The sequence below is a fragment of the Bacillus rossius genome, chromosome 8, assembly GCF_032445375.1.
Source record: "Bacillus rossius redtenbacheri isolate Brsri chromosome 8, Brsri_v3, whole genome shotgun sequence".
NCBI lineage: Eukaryota > Metazoa > Arthropoda > Insecta > Phasmatodea > Bacillidae > Bacillus > Bacillus rossius.
This window is the reverse complement of record NC_086336.1, coordinates 67,474,956-67,492,050: the sequence shown is the minus strand read 5'-3', so window position 1 is coordinate 67,492,050 and position 17,095 is coordinate 67,474,956. Positions and strand designations below refer to the sequence as shown.

The 17,095-nt window shown below is 47.3% G+C and overlaps 1 protein-coding gene across 1 annotated transcript in view; it reads left to right on the top strand.

Moving 5' to 3' along the window:
* The first annotated feature begins 11,034 nt into the window (after positions 1-11,034).
* LOC134535174 (forkhead box protein N3-like) overlaps positions 11,035-17,095 on the top strand; it is a 49,278-nt gene continuing 43,217 nt past the window's right edge. Inside the window, exon 1 of the mRNA XM_063374186.1 lies at positions 11,035-11,138. The gene's annotated coding sequence lies outside the window, so the exon portion shown is untranslated. The remainder of the gene's footprint in view (positions 11,139-17,095) is intronic.

Sequence of the window (17,095 nt, the reverse complement as noted above, 5' to 3'; positions counted from 1 at the left end):
CCGATCTCTGTTTCTTTATTATTAATTGGTCTTGGTTGTAAATATTTGTGATAAAACTATTCCTTATACAAAACCGTTGTAACTATCTGGAAATTTATTGAAGCACAAACCTGCTCTGGTGATTTTGCATTTCCTCTTCACAGTCACAAAGATTGAACACTCAAGTTTTTGTTTGTAAGTACTATTTCAGTGAGGGACCAGATCTTCAGCAGAGTGGCTTGGCCTTAGTAGTTCACATCCTGTCATGGGATTCTTAGGTGAGGTGCTCCTGCGATGGCTGAAGGTCACCTGCAGTGTATAGACACCTAGTCCTGGACCTCCGTGAGGTGACTTTCCAACAATTGTCCATCGCTGGGCCAGATGTGTCTACCCGCTTATTTCTGAGGTGCGAAAATTAGACAGTGAACCAGTGACCAAGAGAACCAGGAAAATTCAGCGAATTTGGTCAGGAAATTTTGTTAAAACTCTGGAAATTGTTAAAATACAAAGTAAATCACAATTTAGACCTGGCAACTTTTAGGGTACAGCTGTAATGCCTCCTCCCTTCCTCCAAACCCTTTTTTTTTTCTTCCAAATCAACCAAATCGAAACCTTTCCTGTTTACACCTCATATCGCCACCATATATTAATTCCACTATTCCAAATATTTTTGATTCTTCTTAGATGGTAAATAAATATAATTATTTGCAGTCATTTTAATTTAAATTATTCACATAATTTTATTATGTGAATAATAAGTGTGTTTAAAATATGGGAATTCACTGAAAAACCTTGAAAAGTCATAAGGATTCCTGCGTGATAAGGAATTAGAAGAGTAAGTGTCATGCCCCGGTATGCCATCACACAGACTTTGAACACTTTTTTTTTCCAGATGGTGTTTTAGTGTATAGTCAATCACTGTTTGAACTGTAAAGCTATAGGGATGGCAGAGGCTTTCTTTCAGAAAATTATAAAACAGGTAAATTAATTTTTAAAATTCATTAGGGAAATTTTAATTTGTGGACATGGAAAAGTCGGAAGTTTTTGTACAGATTTCGGTGGACATTCTGTATGTAAGTAAAACAAAATTCATAGATTTTGAATGTGTCTACCATGAAATGGTTTAATAGGTATATTAAGTATATATAGTATATTAACAGGATGTCCATAAAAGAATTTCCCATTTTCCATGGCATATTATAACAATTTAATTTAAAATAATTACAACAAATACCTCAAATTGAAGATTTTTAGTTATATGGTGCACATCCAACCTAAAGTCCAATTCTACCTACATTTTGGTTAACAAGTCCGAAGTAAAGGAAGCAATAGCCTCTTCAGTTCTGTGTCCTAACTTTGGCAAATCATTAGATAGCTGCAGAACGTAGATACAATCTTTTATAAAGCCTCAAAAGTAAAAAATTGCATGGTGCTATTTCATGTGAACTTGGAGGCCAGTGAAAAAGAGCTCTGTCATTACAACCAATCCAACCGTCAGGACTTTGGCGTTCAACCATTCCCATACAAAGATACTTCAATGTGGAGGTACTCCATCCTGTTGCCAAGTATAGTTTACAGGTTCACCCTCTACCAATTAGGGGAAAGAGCAATTTTTTCATGCTGCAAGTAAGAAAACAACAAACCAGTATTTGCACATGTGTATCTCTAAAACCAATGTCCTAGGTCATTATCTAAAACTGAGTTACTCTTTAATTTTGACCTGGAACCAACACACTACAATGCTTATACAATTATTACTATTAAATTTTATAACTGTTTCATTCTTTTAAGGACCTATTGAATTTCCAGTACCGGTAACCTTTATTTTTAATAGGAATAATGTAAACTTTTTTTATATAATTTTAAAACTCTAGACTGACTAAAAATTCAAAATACATTTTGAAGTACCAATGTACAATGCAGATTGTGATAACCTGACTACACTGCAACCGTACTTGTGAAATATTTGTGAACAAGTTCCTAATTAATGATGCTGAAAATTAATTTTTAATTATGTGATATGCTAACTTCTAAAATGGTAAGTAAAAAACAAATAACAAGCTCACAACAGATGAGTTAGCTAGTTGTATTCTAAGGATCCTGTGTGTCGCACAAAACTATGCTGCATGGGAAAATGTGCATTTCGAGACTACGTGTCTACTGTCAGTACTGACGTCGACCCAGAGGCCACCCTAGCTCCTACAGGCCGTTATGGCGCGTCACCGCCTTCTTCTGTGCGCGGGCGTGTGCGGGAGCCAGTGGTGCCACCTTCAATAAATCAGTGTCCCTCCGACGTAGTTTTTTATGTATATTTTCTTTTCTTTCAGCAGGACATAATTTTTATTGTAAAAACTATAATATCATCCATCATGTATAATTTAAATTAGAAGGGTAAATAACATGTATTTTAATATGCACGGGGTGAACAAGTCGCGGGTTCCCGTCCACGAGGACGTGAGATGCTGCACGAGACGCGCGCGGGGAGGGGGTCGGCGCGAGCAGAGGAGGGAGTCGCGTCTGGAGAACCGCGGAGGAGTGACGTGTCGGCCGCGAGCTCTCGCCAAGACGAGTGAAACGGGTGAGCATAGAGGCCTCCGGGCTTAACGACAGTGACGCGGGGAATAGATCAGCAACAGTCTTCGAGTCGTGTCAGGCAGTTCGAAACTATGGAGATTAGTATGTCAACTATTGCCAAGGGGTCGCCTTATTGTAAATAGTTTAGTTTTCTTTTTATTAGTGTTTCATAATTTTTTCCTTTCCTCTCGTATGTATGTATATATATATATATATCTTTATTCGCTTGTATAGTCATGCATTGCCTAGGATAAAATAGTACCATTGTGTCATGGACGAGACCTCGCCATTTTAATGGGACATTTCAGAAACTGTGTCCGCAGGTAGTGCTTGCCTGAATTCGCTATAGGACAGGAAATCAAAGCCCTGCCGGTTTGGGACAAACGCCATCGGTTAGCGCCGCGACGCCGGCGCCTACTACTTCCCATAGGCGGCCGTGTAAGGGGAAATTCTCGTGTAGTCAGGCCTCACCTAAGAACGGTCGTAGGCGGGAACTGCGATAGCCCCGTGCCAGTGCAAATAGTGGCCAATAAAAAGAGTGAGTGCCACGAAACCCTATGTAGTTTCATTATTAGCAGGCTAGATCCTCTTAACTGCCACGCGGCCCGAAACCCACCCCCAACTGAGCTAGCCCAAGAACCTACACAACCAATAAGGGGATCAGCCCGCTCGACGACAAGTGGCCCCCAACTAGGTGGCAACGCATTCTCAAACTTTCAAATTTTCAAAACTTTCAATTTTTTTTAAAAAACTTTCAAACTTTCGAAATTTTGTCTCAAAGGGCGTAATTTGGCAAAGTGCGGGTTGCCAAGAACACGGACAAAGTGGGCGGAAAGGACATCACGGACATTATATGGACTGGAGTAGCGTGCGATGTAGCGCGAGTTGCGTCACGCGAACGGCGCGGGAGCTGCCTGGCGCGGCGGAGCGGCGGAAGCAGGCGGAAGGAGCGGCGCGGGAAAGAGATAAGGAGACGCATCCACGCCGGGATCAGGTTCACGCGGGAGAGAGATAAGGCGGCGCGGCCCACGCCGGGCTCGAATTCGCGCGGTATCGCGCTGCGGCTTATCGCGCGCCGAGAGGCGAGTTCGCCGACCGAGCCGAGAAGGATCGGATAACCAAGTGAAGCCGGGTGACGACCGGAAAAATGGAGGGACCGGATGAGACAAAGGCGAGGGTGATGGACACGTGTGTGGGGTGTGGACTTCCGTTCAGGGGGAGACACGGACAGGACCTTTCGTGCGAATGCCCATGGGGACTAGCGGACGTGAAGAGTAGCGGGGAGAGTAATGACAGACAATCGGGGAGTCATTTACCGGGTCACCGCGACGAGGGCGTTAGAGAGCCCATAGGTCATGGTCATCCGAGTATAGTGATGCGAGTGGTCGAGGTGGCTAGCCCATTACCGGAGTTTGCGGGAGAACCGCACGAAGATCCGAGTGCGTTTGTAGCCGCGTGTGTGGACAGGCTTAGGGGAGTGCCACGAAGGGACTGGGTGACGAGAGTGTGTGGCCAGTTACGGGGCCGGGCGGCGAAATGGTGGACGGACACGGGGGACTATCTATCCGAGTGGGGAGAATTCGAGCGAGCACTAGAGAGGCGGTTCAACGGACCACTGGCACGAGCCGAGTGTCAGCGACAACTTTACAGTGTACCACAGGCCGCAGGGGAGAGCGCCGAATCATTTATCTATAGGAAGGTGCGGTTGCACCGGCGAGTGGGGCCGGAGAGAACAGTGAGCGAGGTCATGCCCGTAATATGCGAACAGTTGTTGCCGTCGCTACGCCCTTTTCTGCGACGGGCCGTGGACCTAGAGGTATCCGAGTTCGTGGAGCTGGCCCGGGAGACTGAAATGGACTTGGCAGCAAGTAGGAGGGAACTCTGGGCAAGAGAGTCACGACGGGAGCCTAGGATGACACCAGTGATGTCACAAGAGACTGTGACACCCGAGGACGCAATGACATTGGTCCGATACAGGGGCGGGGCCACACCACAAGGGCAGAGGACGACAGGGGGACCCACACGGGAGACCAGAACACGGTCAGAGGAGCGGAGTACGAATCAGCGGACGAGTGACAACCGTCCACCCAGGTGTCAGTATTGCCGCAGCCCGGAGTATCACTGGCACGCGGAGTGTCCAACCAAGGCGGAGTTGTGGAGGAAGATGGAAAGGGAAGGACGCCATCCGGGAAACGGACAATAGGGGGCAGGGACAGAGTCGGCCACTGCCTCCTAGATACGAACCCGGACAACATGACAGAAAAGACCTCACCGAGCCCGAGGACGAGTCAGCCCAACGACGCCCGCCATGACACCAGCCACAGGGACGAGAGGAACACAGGGACGTCGCCCGCCAAAAGTGACAGCCCCACTGGGCAGCTCGGAAGAGACACGAGGGACCACGGGAACCGCAGCATGGACGCCACAGCAGACGGGGGAGCCAGTAGCAGTCCAACAGCAGGGGACAGGTCACCACCAGAGGAGCAGGGGGCTCCTCCAGCACAGCTGGGACAGCTGGGCACGGACCAGGCGGCGCTGCTCCGGGTGCCAGTGCTCCTGAACGGCCGTCCCGTCCACGCGTTGGTGGACACGGCGGCGACCCACTCTTTTGTCTCCGCCCACCTGGTGCCGGACGAGGACTTGGAGCCACACGAGGACGAGGTGCAACTGGCAACGGAGGGGACAAGCGCGTCCACGTCTGGACGCGCACAGGTAACCATCGGTGTTCGTGACTTATTCAGTCGGACTAGCGCCCTGGTGATGCGTGGACTGCGGGAGGAGTTGATCCTGGGCCTGCCTTGGCTGGTCCAGGAGGACGCCGCCATTGACATCAAGGACAGTAAGTTGCACGTGGGCCGTCAGGGGCGCCGAACGCTGTACGGCGTGGGCCGGGCGGGCCCTGTTCCTCCCTCACCACAGATCCAGCTGGCAGACCTCACTCATGACGTGCCACCAAATTACACAGGGTTGTTCGAGGGCGTGTTGTCGCAGCAACCGTTAGTGTTCGCGGCCACAGACATGCTGCGGCGGACAACGGTGACGGAACATGCCATCCCTACAAAGCCACACAGTCCCATATACGTAAAGCCGCGGGAGTTTGGACTCAAAGACCGTCAGGTAGTGCAGGAACAGATAACCGAAATGCTCCAGAACGGAGTAATAGAAGCTAGTGAATCTCCGTACAATAGCCAAATCGTCATGGCTAAGAAGAAGGACGGGACCTTGAGGTTCTGTGTGAACTTCAAACCCGTGAACTCTGTCACCATACCCGCCCCACCACCACTGATAAACATTGCAGACGCGTTGGCAGGCTTGGGGGACGCCCGTATATTTACGTCACTTGATCTAAGGTCCGGGTATTGGCAAGTCCCCGTCAGGCAGGAAGACCGTCCTAAGACCGCGTTTACGGCCCCGGACGGACGCAGGTTTCAGTTCCGAGCCATGCCGTTCGGGCTGATGGACGCCCCCTCGACATTCCAGGCCATGATGGTCCGCGTCCTGGATGGGTTCGTGGGCGACTTCGTCACGGCCTATCTGGACGACGTGATCGTCTGGTCACGGACGTGGGAGGACCATGCGCATCACCTGGCATTGGTCCTCGAACGGCTGGCCAGACACGGGCTGACCTGCGCCCCGCACAAGTGCCATATCGGGGCAACGGAGATCAGATTCCTGGGGCATGTCGTCAGTGAGAAGGGGTGCCGCCCTCTCCCGGAGCACCTGGACCTGATCGCGTCCAAGGCGGCTCCACAGACGAGAAAACAGCTGCAAAGACTCATGGGGCTCCTGAACTGGCTGCGGTCCTTCATACCGGACTTCGCAGCGGTGACGGCCCCCATGACGGACTTGCTATCCCCCAAAACAAAATACAGGTGGACCGCGGAGGCCGACCGCGCCCTGGCTACTGTCAAGCGCTTGTTCAAGGACAGTCACACCCTCGCACGGCTGGTGCCGGGCGAACCCCTGTACCTACAAACGGACGCGAGTCAAGTAGGTATGGGGGCCGTGTTGTACCAGGTCGGACCCAATGGCGAGCGACGCGTGATGGAGTATTCCAGTGCCAAATTCGGGCCGGCCGCCCGGAACTACGATGTGAATGAACAGGAGTGCTTGGCAGTGGTGTGGGCTGTCAAGCGGTACCAACACCATCTGGAAGGGCGGGAGTTTACTCTTAGGACGGACAATCAGTGTTTAAAATGGTTGAACTCGATGCAAGGGAGGAAGAGTAAATTTACCCGGTGGGCTGTGACCCTCCAAAACTTTGCATTCACAGTGGAACACGTGCCAGGGAGGACTAACCAACTTGCCGATGAATTGTCACGACATCCTAACCCAGAGGACATCTTTGAGGACGAGGGCACGTGGGACGATCTGCTTCCTCCGTCAGGGCGCGCACCCGTCACGGGAGACCAGATGGGGCCCGCGGCATTGTACGCGGTAACACAGGAGGAACCAGTCACTGAACCCGAGGCAGTGGACACTCTCTCCCAGCTGATTAGCGCCGTGCAGCGGGTTCAGCGGGGGGACGACGTCTCGAAGGCCGCCGTGGAGGCGTGCGGGAACCAGGTGGTACCGGATCAGCGCTGCGTGGACGGGGTCCTGCAGACGCGGGTGCCGGGAGGTGGGGATGCTTGGCGAACTCACGCCCCGAAGGGGGCCCGCGCGGCCATACTGGGTTATTTCCATGACCACCAGCTAGCAGGCCACCCCGGGGCCGAACAAACCGCGGAGGCAATCAGGGTCTCCTTCCACTGGCCCGGCATGGGACACGATGTCCGGGAATACGTCCGACGCTGCCACACTTGCCAGCAGCGCAAGGCCCGGAGGACAGACGGCGAGGAGCAACAGCGACCTCGCCGCCCGCAACACCCATTCCACACACTAGCTCTAGATATCATGGGGCCCTATCCCCGCAGCAGCAAAGGCAAGCGCTTCCTTGTAGTACTAACAGACCTGTTTACCAGATGGGTCGAGGCCTATCCGGTCTCCAACGTCCGGTCGGGAACGTTGATAGCGCTGATCGACGGAGAGGTAGCCCCTCGCTTCGGGTACCCAGCGGTGCTCCTATCGGACAACGGATGTCAGTTCACGGGAGCCCGCTGGAAACAGGCCTGCAGAAGGTGGGGGGTGAGCCACCACACGACGTCGACGTATCACCCGAGGGCCAACCCAACCGAGAGACGGAACCAAGAGATAAAGGCTCAGCTCCGTCTCTGGTTGGGAGAGGACCATTCAAAATGGGATACCCATTTGCCGAACCTCTTATACTGTCTGAGGCGTCGTACGAGTGCCGCCACGGGCTACTCGCCGGCAGAGCTGGTCATGGGGCGGAACCTGGCGCTGCCAGGAGAATGCCGGGTAGAGGCGGCAGCCACAGAAGCCGGATGGGGCGAATGTCTCAATACCGAGCTGACCAGAATGCAGGAGAGGGCTAGGCGGAGACAGGAGGCCTATCTACAGCAGACGACACCACAGTCCACTAGACCCCCCCCTACTCTGAACCCCGGGGACCAAGTGTACGTCCGACAGCATCCTCTGTCGTCAAGGGCAAAGAACTTTTGTGCAGGTCTAGCCCCGAAATGGGCGGGCCCCAGGACCGTTCTGCGACAGGCGGGGGCCACATCGTACTTAATACGTACACCAAGCGGGAGGCCCGCAAAAATTCACAGAGACCAACTGCGCCTAGCCGCGGGGGAGAGACAAGCTCCAAGGGACACGGACAGGGGAGAGGGGTCTGCCTCTACACCAGTCACCGACGCAAACCAAGCCAGCCGTGACATGGACGGAAGGTGGGACGAGGACATGGCGGGACAGAAAGAACAAGGAGACGTGACAGAGACGCGACCGGCAGCCGACACAGGGGCAGCCATGAAGGGAACGGAGACAGGAGGGGCAGAAGAGAGCGTAATGGAACCAGCCAGGACATTTGGGGAACCAGACGAAACGACCGCCGACACAAACGTGATCCAGTTCATCACGGAACCGGACACGGACGGGGAGGACGAGGAGGGGAAAGACCCAGACACCCCTCTCTGGCCCCTCAATACGAGTCTGGCGGACTCGTCGTTCATTATGACCGTCACCGAACCAGACTCAGATACAGAACGGGGGGACACAGAGGGGATGGAGGAAGAACTGATGGGGGTCCTGACAGGTGAACCAGGATCTTCGGGGTGGTCTGCCATCCCAACCACGAGGATGGGGGGAAAGGGCAGGACATTAGACCCCAACTGTTCGCTCAGCCCCTCAATTTCCAGAAGCGAATCTGGGGAAAACTCCCGACCTAGGAGGATACGGCGGGTACCCACCTACTTACGGGAATTTCAGTGCAATAACCTACCAAAGGCAAGCCACCACACTAACACAGGATCCCGACTCAGTGTCATGAGTTTACTGCCACCCTTCGCGAGACACCCGCACACGATACACACCAGAGGCCAAGACACTTCCTACCCTCTCGTTTCTACGATCAACGAGTGCAACGGCAGATGCGATTAAGAGACGTTGACGCGCATAATGGCCTTGTGGGAGGGGGGGGCATTTGACGTCGACCCAGAGGCCACCCTAGCTCCTACAGGCCGTTATGGCGCGTCACCGCCTTCTTCTGTGCGCGGGCGTGTGCGGGAGCCAGTGGTGCCACCTTCAATAAATCAGTGTCCCTCCGACGTAGTTTTTTATGTATATTTTCTTTTCTTTCAGCAGGACATAATTTTTATTGTAAAAACTATAATATCATCCATCATGTATAATTTAAATTAGAAGGGTAAATAACATGTATTTTAATATGCACGGGGTGAACAAGTCGCGGGTTCCCGTCCACGAGGACGTGAGATGCTGCACGAGACGCGCGCGGGGAGGGGGTCGGCGCGAGCAGAGGAGGGAGTCGCGTCTGGAGAACCGCGGAGGAGTGACGTGTCGGCCGCGAGCTCTCGCCAAGACGAGTGAAACGGGTGAGCATAGAGGCCTCCGGGCTTAACGACAGTGACGCGGGGAATAGATCAGCAACAGTCTTCGAGTCGTGTCAGGCAGTTCGAAACTATGGAGATTAGTATGTCAACTATTGCCAAGGGGTCGCCTTATTGTAAATAGTTTAGTTTTCTTTTTATTAGTGTTTCATAATTTTTTCCTTTCCTCTCGTATGTATGTATATATATATATATATATCTTTATTCGCTTGTATAGTCATGCATTGCCTAGGATAAAATAGTACCATTGTGTCATGGACGAGACCTCGCCATTTTAATGGGACATTTCAGAAACTGTGTCCGCAGGTAGTGCTTGCCTGAATTCGCTATAGGACAGGAAATCAAAGCCCTGCCGGTTTGGGACAAACGCCATCGGTTAGCGCCGCGACGCCGGCGCCTACTACTTCCCATAGGCGGCCGTGTAAGGGGAAATTCTCGTGTAGTCAGGCCTCACCTAAGAACGGTCGTAGGCGGGAACTGCGATAGCCCCGTGCCAGTGCAAATAGTGGCCAATAAAAAGAGTGAGTGCCACGAAACCCTATGTAGTTTCATTATTAGCAGGCTAGATCCTCTTAACTGCCACGCGGCCCGAAACCCACCCCCAACTGAGCTAGCCCAAGAACCTACACAACCAATAAGGGGATCAGCCCGCTCGACGACAGTACACCATCACCGTTATCCAGTGCTGAAATAATAGTGTCATTTGTAGCCCGGCCAAATCAAACAACGACTTATTTCGTAGACGACCGCCAATCACAAGGAAGAAAACAGTTGGGGCGGGTATATCTTGTTGCAGTCTAATAAGCATTAAATATTTTTTTGTGAATAAAGCATGCCCCTACTCATGTTCATGAAAGAATATTTTATCACAATATTTTTTCTTCAGGATATTTTATTTCGTCCTGTATAGGTTTTGATCTGATTTTTAAGGTGCGAAGCTTCATTTTGTAACCACCAATGGAATTTAATTACATGATTAGTATCTCCAGTAACAAGAACGCTTAATTACTATTTGTTTGCAGAGATTAGGAAAGTACTTTTCACTCATTCCCGTTTGTTTGTTTGGCTGATTTGTAGAAGTGCAGCAGTCGCGAACAAACTAAAGTATCAGTATAGCCAACGTATGGATAAAATAAAAAAATATATAATAATGAATGATTCCGTATTCATTATTATTTTCAAATGTTTTATTTTTTCATGCAAAAATTTATTACTGCATCCAAGAACAAATTTTCAGCATTAACAGGTTTGTATATTTGAATGTCACGTTTTGTTGCACCCTTGGCTGAGGTAACTTTTACAATAATGAAACAGTAAAATAACTTACACTGCTCATTTGTGAAATTTTAATCATAATAGCTTTTTAAAATAATTATTATACGTTGAATGATTACTTGTTTTATACTTTGTGTTGAATCCAATCACTCTTCCCAAAAAAAATAATATGTGCTATAATGTTGCCGTTTGGGACCGCCCCAAAATATATTTGGTCCAGCTTGATCTAGTCCAAATATCTTTCACCTTTAAACATGTTTTACGTTTTGGTGTTTTGATGTGTTTCGTTGGGGATGGTTGGTGTGTGAAGGAATTTTTTGTTTAGGAACGTTATTTGTGTGAAAAGTGAGTTAATATCATCATACTTATTTGAAAAATCTGCAACTGATTTCTGGATGTAGTTGTAGTTGTTGTCATTAATTGTGATATGCTATGGGTACTGGTTTGTCCTTATTCGTCAATGCACGTAATGGCTGAAATTTGACCCATATATTTAGAATATATAATTGGAGCATGTTTATTGTTTAAGGAATCGGTTTCACTGATAATTATTATCGTGGAAGTCGGTAGTATCTCATACAAAAAATTTTAATTTATAGAATGCAATGGATGTGAGTTAACAAATTTTTTGAGGTGCCTATTTTAGAACTTTGTAATGTGATACATGATGCTTTTATGCTATTAAATATTTTATGCTATTAAATACAGTTTGCTTGCGTCGTCTTTGTCGCAATGTTGTTTAGATAGATAATCAAGTAGGGTTTTTTTTGCCATATGGTTGGTAGGAGGTTATAATTTAAGTTTTTTCAAGTATATTTCGAACTGTGTGGAGTTATTCGTTTAATGATATATTTTGCACATTTTTAATATTTATAACTTTTGTTAGAAAGTTTGTACGTGAAAGGTTGCGTGTATTCGGCCATGTATAACGTACTTGTGTACACACGCCACATAGACATAAATAGCCCTCCTACGTGGTGCAACATGGTTGTATACACGAATGAGAGTATGGGTGGGTGATAAAACATCGGGTCTTTACAGACTGTCGTCATTGCTTTCCTGGATAATGGGCAGCGTTGCTAGGATACGGAGCCAGTGGAGTTCCCATAGCAACCGCATTCCGTTGGTATAGGCCTAGCGACAGAGAGCCCTGCTGTTGCACGACTGAAACTTATTGATAGCCATGAGCATTTAAGGCATCTGCCTTGGCACTTGCTGGTCTTCGAACTCAAGTCGATTTCGGCTCCTGTTGTAGCATAATCTCGCCACGGGGAACGATATTTTGACATTGACATCCACGAACTATTTTGTAATGTTCGGGTTCTTAGCCAGAGCTTTTGCCTAGAGAAAGTTAAATATTTCATACGGAATTTTAGTCTAAAATTATTAAAATAGACGTTGCTGTGCCTGTTAGTGTGTCGTTTGCAAATGAAGGCAGGTCTGGGTGGTTGTACGCGGATGCTTAAATAAAGGCGACATGACCAAGAATGTAGCAGCTCAGAACCGCATGTTCATAACTTTGAAATAATAAAATAAAGAATTTTACCAAATTTTATAATATTCACTGTAAAGCCAATGATAGATTCGGTTCGTTAGAGACCACTTTTTTTTTTAATTCGTATGTATTATCCCCGTTTATGCGATACTTTTTTTTTATTTGGACAATTTTAAAGTATCACTTTCGACCTAGTATAATTTTTTGGTTGGCTTTTGGGTTTTAGCCAGGTCTAGGTTGAAGAAATAATCGCCATTATTTCGGTCAGCATTGAAGTCGCCAGCAGTTGCCTAGCCTACTGACAATTAGCACAAAATAGGCAACCGCTTGGAGATTATTTCAACGGAACCGAAGTCGGCAAGCCTATTTCGTTGAACTGCAGCCGTGTGACAGAAAACCCTTTGATCCTGTAGTTTTATTGTTGTTAAATCAATAGTAAATTTACATGCATTTCACTATCCGACAAGTTTTGTGGGCACTCATTTTATTGGTTTGTTTGATGTGCTGAAGGGAAGCCTGTGTGAAGACTTGGACGTGTATCACGGGGGCTGAGACTCGCAGCCTTAAAGTGTGTTTCTTATACATATATAAAAATTGCTGTTGATATCATAAATACCTCTGGCACGAGAATGCATCAACTCTATACTTATGGCATTCACTCATTACTTAAGATGATATCCAGAGTTCCAAAATTATTTCACACTGCTCAGTCCTTCATAAGCACCACAATCAGATGTAATGGATGCTATAAGCAGGACTACCCAGTGGCTAGTCCTGGCCCTCCATCAAGGAGGAGTCTGGGGGCTTGGAAAGGATGGGGGATTGTTGCCGCTCTCGGCTCTGCTTGCGGCCATAGGCGCAGACCCTGGAAAAAAAAATAGAAGGGGGGGGGGGGGAGTTGGGGAGGCCCGCTTGCGCTTGCAACATCGTGATAAACGTAAACGAAAAAAACTATTTTTTATGAAACATTTCTGTATATTTAGTTTCCTTCATATTGTATGCATATGGGCAGTATACAACATACAAGCATCCTATCCAGAGATGACTAGTGTCGGTCAAAACCCGCGCGCAAAACTATCGCCCCCCCCCCCCCCCCCACCCGCTCCTTTTTTTTTTGCGAACCCTCAGGTTCGCGCCCCTGATTGCGGCTACAGGAAAAATCTTAACATTCTTCTGAATTTTACTAGCTTCTAAATGTTTGGCAAAAGTTCATTTTGACACATAGTTGTGCTTTGTGACCACGAGATAGCTCAAATGTAAAAGATTTAAAGTATTTTTTGAACGTACGTACTGGTTGCTAAAAAAAAAAACTGTCCCCCCCCCCCCCTCCTTCCAAGCAATTGAAATAAACTAATCTCGTTAAAAATTGCAGGTGCATTTCAATTGTTCAGCAACGCTTAAATGTTATTCGTATACATGGTCATATTTAAAGGACAGAACTAATCGTAAATTAGCCTTAACTGTACAAGTAGGTGTGGGCAGACTCATTTTGCCGACTCATTTTCATGGCAGCTAAAAATTTATAAGCTAAAGAATTTCAAACGGAACTATTTACCATACGTTTCTGCTGACTGCGTCATATTGAACACACCTGTTTATTTGATTTTGTTCATAAGAAATCATTTGCTGGCTATTGTGACCACTAATGGTCCGGTCGTCGCCTCGATTTCGCTATCACTTGCTCTATCTGGACTCTTCTGATATCTTGGATTTTCCCCGTTCATGGTAACATTTCTATCAGGATTGAACTCAGTAGACAAGAATCCCGATTGAAATTTTTAACCACACTCGAACTGGCGCCATGTTTTGACGAACCAAAATTAAGAACCCGGATTGAAATTTTAACTTGAGCACCCAAGGATCGTATCGGAAGTAAAATGAACACAAAAGACTCCATTTTGAGAGAGTCTTCTGTGCGCAAGTAGTGGAAGTTGTCGGGAAAAACCTGTTGTGAGTGCCTCTAAGATAGCAAAGGAATGTTACGAAACCATTCGCAAGATCGTATAAAACGTGACAGAGTGAACAACAAAAAGCAACGCTTCTTCGCTCGCCGTATCAAGCACGTATCGACTGTTAAGTTCGCCCCAACCGCATTACTGTTCCTCTTCAGCCCTCTCAGACAAACTACCATAAACTCACCGATCAGTCCATACTATGTCCGGACAGCCTCCTCTTCAAGTTCGGTCCACAGCAGAATTTTGTCCCGAACAGAATAACCAAGATTTTTTTAAAAAACCTAAATCTTGCAGAAAACTAGAAATCCTTATTTAATTTTAAGTTGAACTCATCTAAAACCCCTGATAAAGTAACAGCCATGATACTTTTTTGGCCCGGAAGGAGTAGGGCGAATGGGGCCAAAATGTATTCAAGTTTACCAGTATTATTGTATCAGGTAAATGGACTGAAAACTTTTAACCATACAAAATGTCTCGTGTACCAACAGATGCAGAGATTTTTTTTTGTAGTTCTCGAGTAGTTGTCAGTGAAATAAATGTGATTTTTTTTTCTTGTGTATCATTTACGTTCGATTCGGATATAGCCATTTTATCGTCAATTAAGACGGAAATAAGGGAAAATATGGTTATATTAATGGTTTTATTAAAAACACATGACTTTTTCATGTAGATTAACGCTGAAATCAGAAGAAGCTTGCGTTAGCCAACACTAATAGCATTTGTTTCTAGTGACTGGATGTTTTTTTTTCTCAAAACGTTTTAACACAATTTAGGGTTGGATTCTGTGTCATATACCTTTTCTCAAATTCGACAGTGCTCAGAAATTGTAACAGTGGTTGCCATCGGCCAGTGTCACTTGCAGAGCATCGCGAGATGTTTGTCGGGAGTTAAGTCATGGCGCCAATCGCTGCCGTGGCTGGCCAATCCCCTCCTAGCACACGATGCACAGCTAATCCCAGCATGACTGGGCGTATAGGCTTCGGCCTGAGACGCACCTAGGTCCCTCCCTAACCCGGACCCCTCCGAAATACACTTAGTTTTAGTTAGGTTAGAAAAAAAAATATCGATGTTTGTTCTCGAGCACCGGCCGTCACGTGACGACGGCAGACAGTCGCGGCGAGAGGCCCGCACAGGGGTGTGGGGGGTGTTGCCCTGAGCTCGTAGGAGGGGGGGTGTCCGGGGATTGGTCAGCCGTGGCTTTGAATATATATACTGTATACTTTATAGAAGTCGCGAGTGGATAGGATTTACTCTACGTTTTTCAGAAGCGTATGATGAGCAGCTTGGGAGCTTCACCGCTGCAGTGCGCTGCCGTAACGCCCTGTATCGTCTTAGTTGTTATTTACACGTTAGAGCGCAGCACTGTCGCCCGCTGTCATTCCCCGCACCCCCCACTATCATTCACTGCAGCTCAAGATCGTTCAGCGGGAGGGGGAAGGGGTGTTTGAAGAGTTCGACACTTGTCCGCTAGGGACCACCACAAGTCGATGCCCTAGAGATGGTTGGCGATTGCGGCGGTGAATTAACCAACTACCTCAAAACCGTATTAGAAATTTTAACCTGGGCTGGCGACTTCTATACAGTATATATATTCAAAGGCCGTGGTCAGCGCTTGAAGCCAGTTCCCCACTCCCCCATCTTACATCCAGTTACGTCTGCATGGACACGAGGAAAACCCTGGCCACGTGCAGTGGAATTCGGTATGCATGGATGGTTCGGATGAAGAGCGGGGGTTCGGACGCGCGGACCGCTTTCATATTTTAACCCCGGGTCAGGATATTTGTGATCTCAGGAAGGAAGAGAACTGATGAATCCACAGACCAGGCACTTGGTGTATTTGATGCTGTGCTGTGCGCGCCGCAGAGGCCATCTCGGGTCGGGGGCAAGCTCTCGTGACGTCCTCCGAGGTCCGGCGTGGCAGCTCCTGGGACTGCGCCCCACAGGGGAGCAGCTTCCACACCACCCGTGACTGCCAGGGTTTCCACGTTGGGTTTTTTTTTCCTCGCAGTTTTGAGAGGGAAAAAAAATATTATTTTGGGAACCGTTTTGGAAAACAAAAATCTTTGGGAAGTTTTTTGGGGAACAAAATATTGGTACCGGAGAAATTGGGGGGAGCATTTTTACCTGCCTTGCCAGACTACTAATGTCATCTCTGATTTTTCAGGTCAAACAAAACATAGTTAGTTCTCTAGGCATTCACTAGATGTCTCTCTCTCTCTCATCAATCGATGATTCTATACCCTTTCATTTTGTCGTCTCTGTTCTTTGCCTGTTAGATTGTTGTTGTGTAGGCATTTATTTTCTGGTCAGACTTTTTTTTTTTTTTTTTTTTTTTTTTTTTTTTTTTTTTACAAATTGAAAATTTTAGTTTGTGTTGTAACGTTTTGATATGTACGGTAGATTTAAGATATTTGGGGGAAAGTTGCCGAAATTGGGGAATTTTTTTTTGTCTGCTATGGAAGAATTTCGAAAACTCAATTTGTAAATCCTGGTGTTCGCAAACATTACGCGGCGCTTTGCAAGTGACACTGGGAAATGGGAACCATTGTTACAATTTCTTAGCACTGTCAAATTTGAGAAAAGGTATATGACACAGAATTTAACCCTAGTTTTGTATAAAAAAAAATCAGTTGTTAGGAACAAATGCCTTTAGTGTAGGCTAAAGCAAACTTTTTTTAATTTCAGTGATGTACATAAAAAAAGTACATTTAAATTTTTTTAACATGGTAATGAATATTATTTTTTATTACTAAATTGACGATATCCGAACCGAACGTAAATGATACAACACAAGAACAACAATATTCACATTTATTTCAGTGCTAAACTGCTTGCTAACTATTTAGAAAACT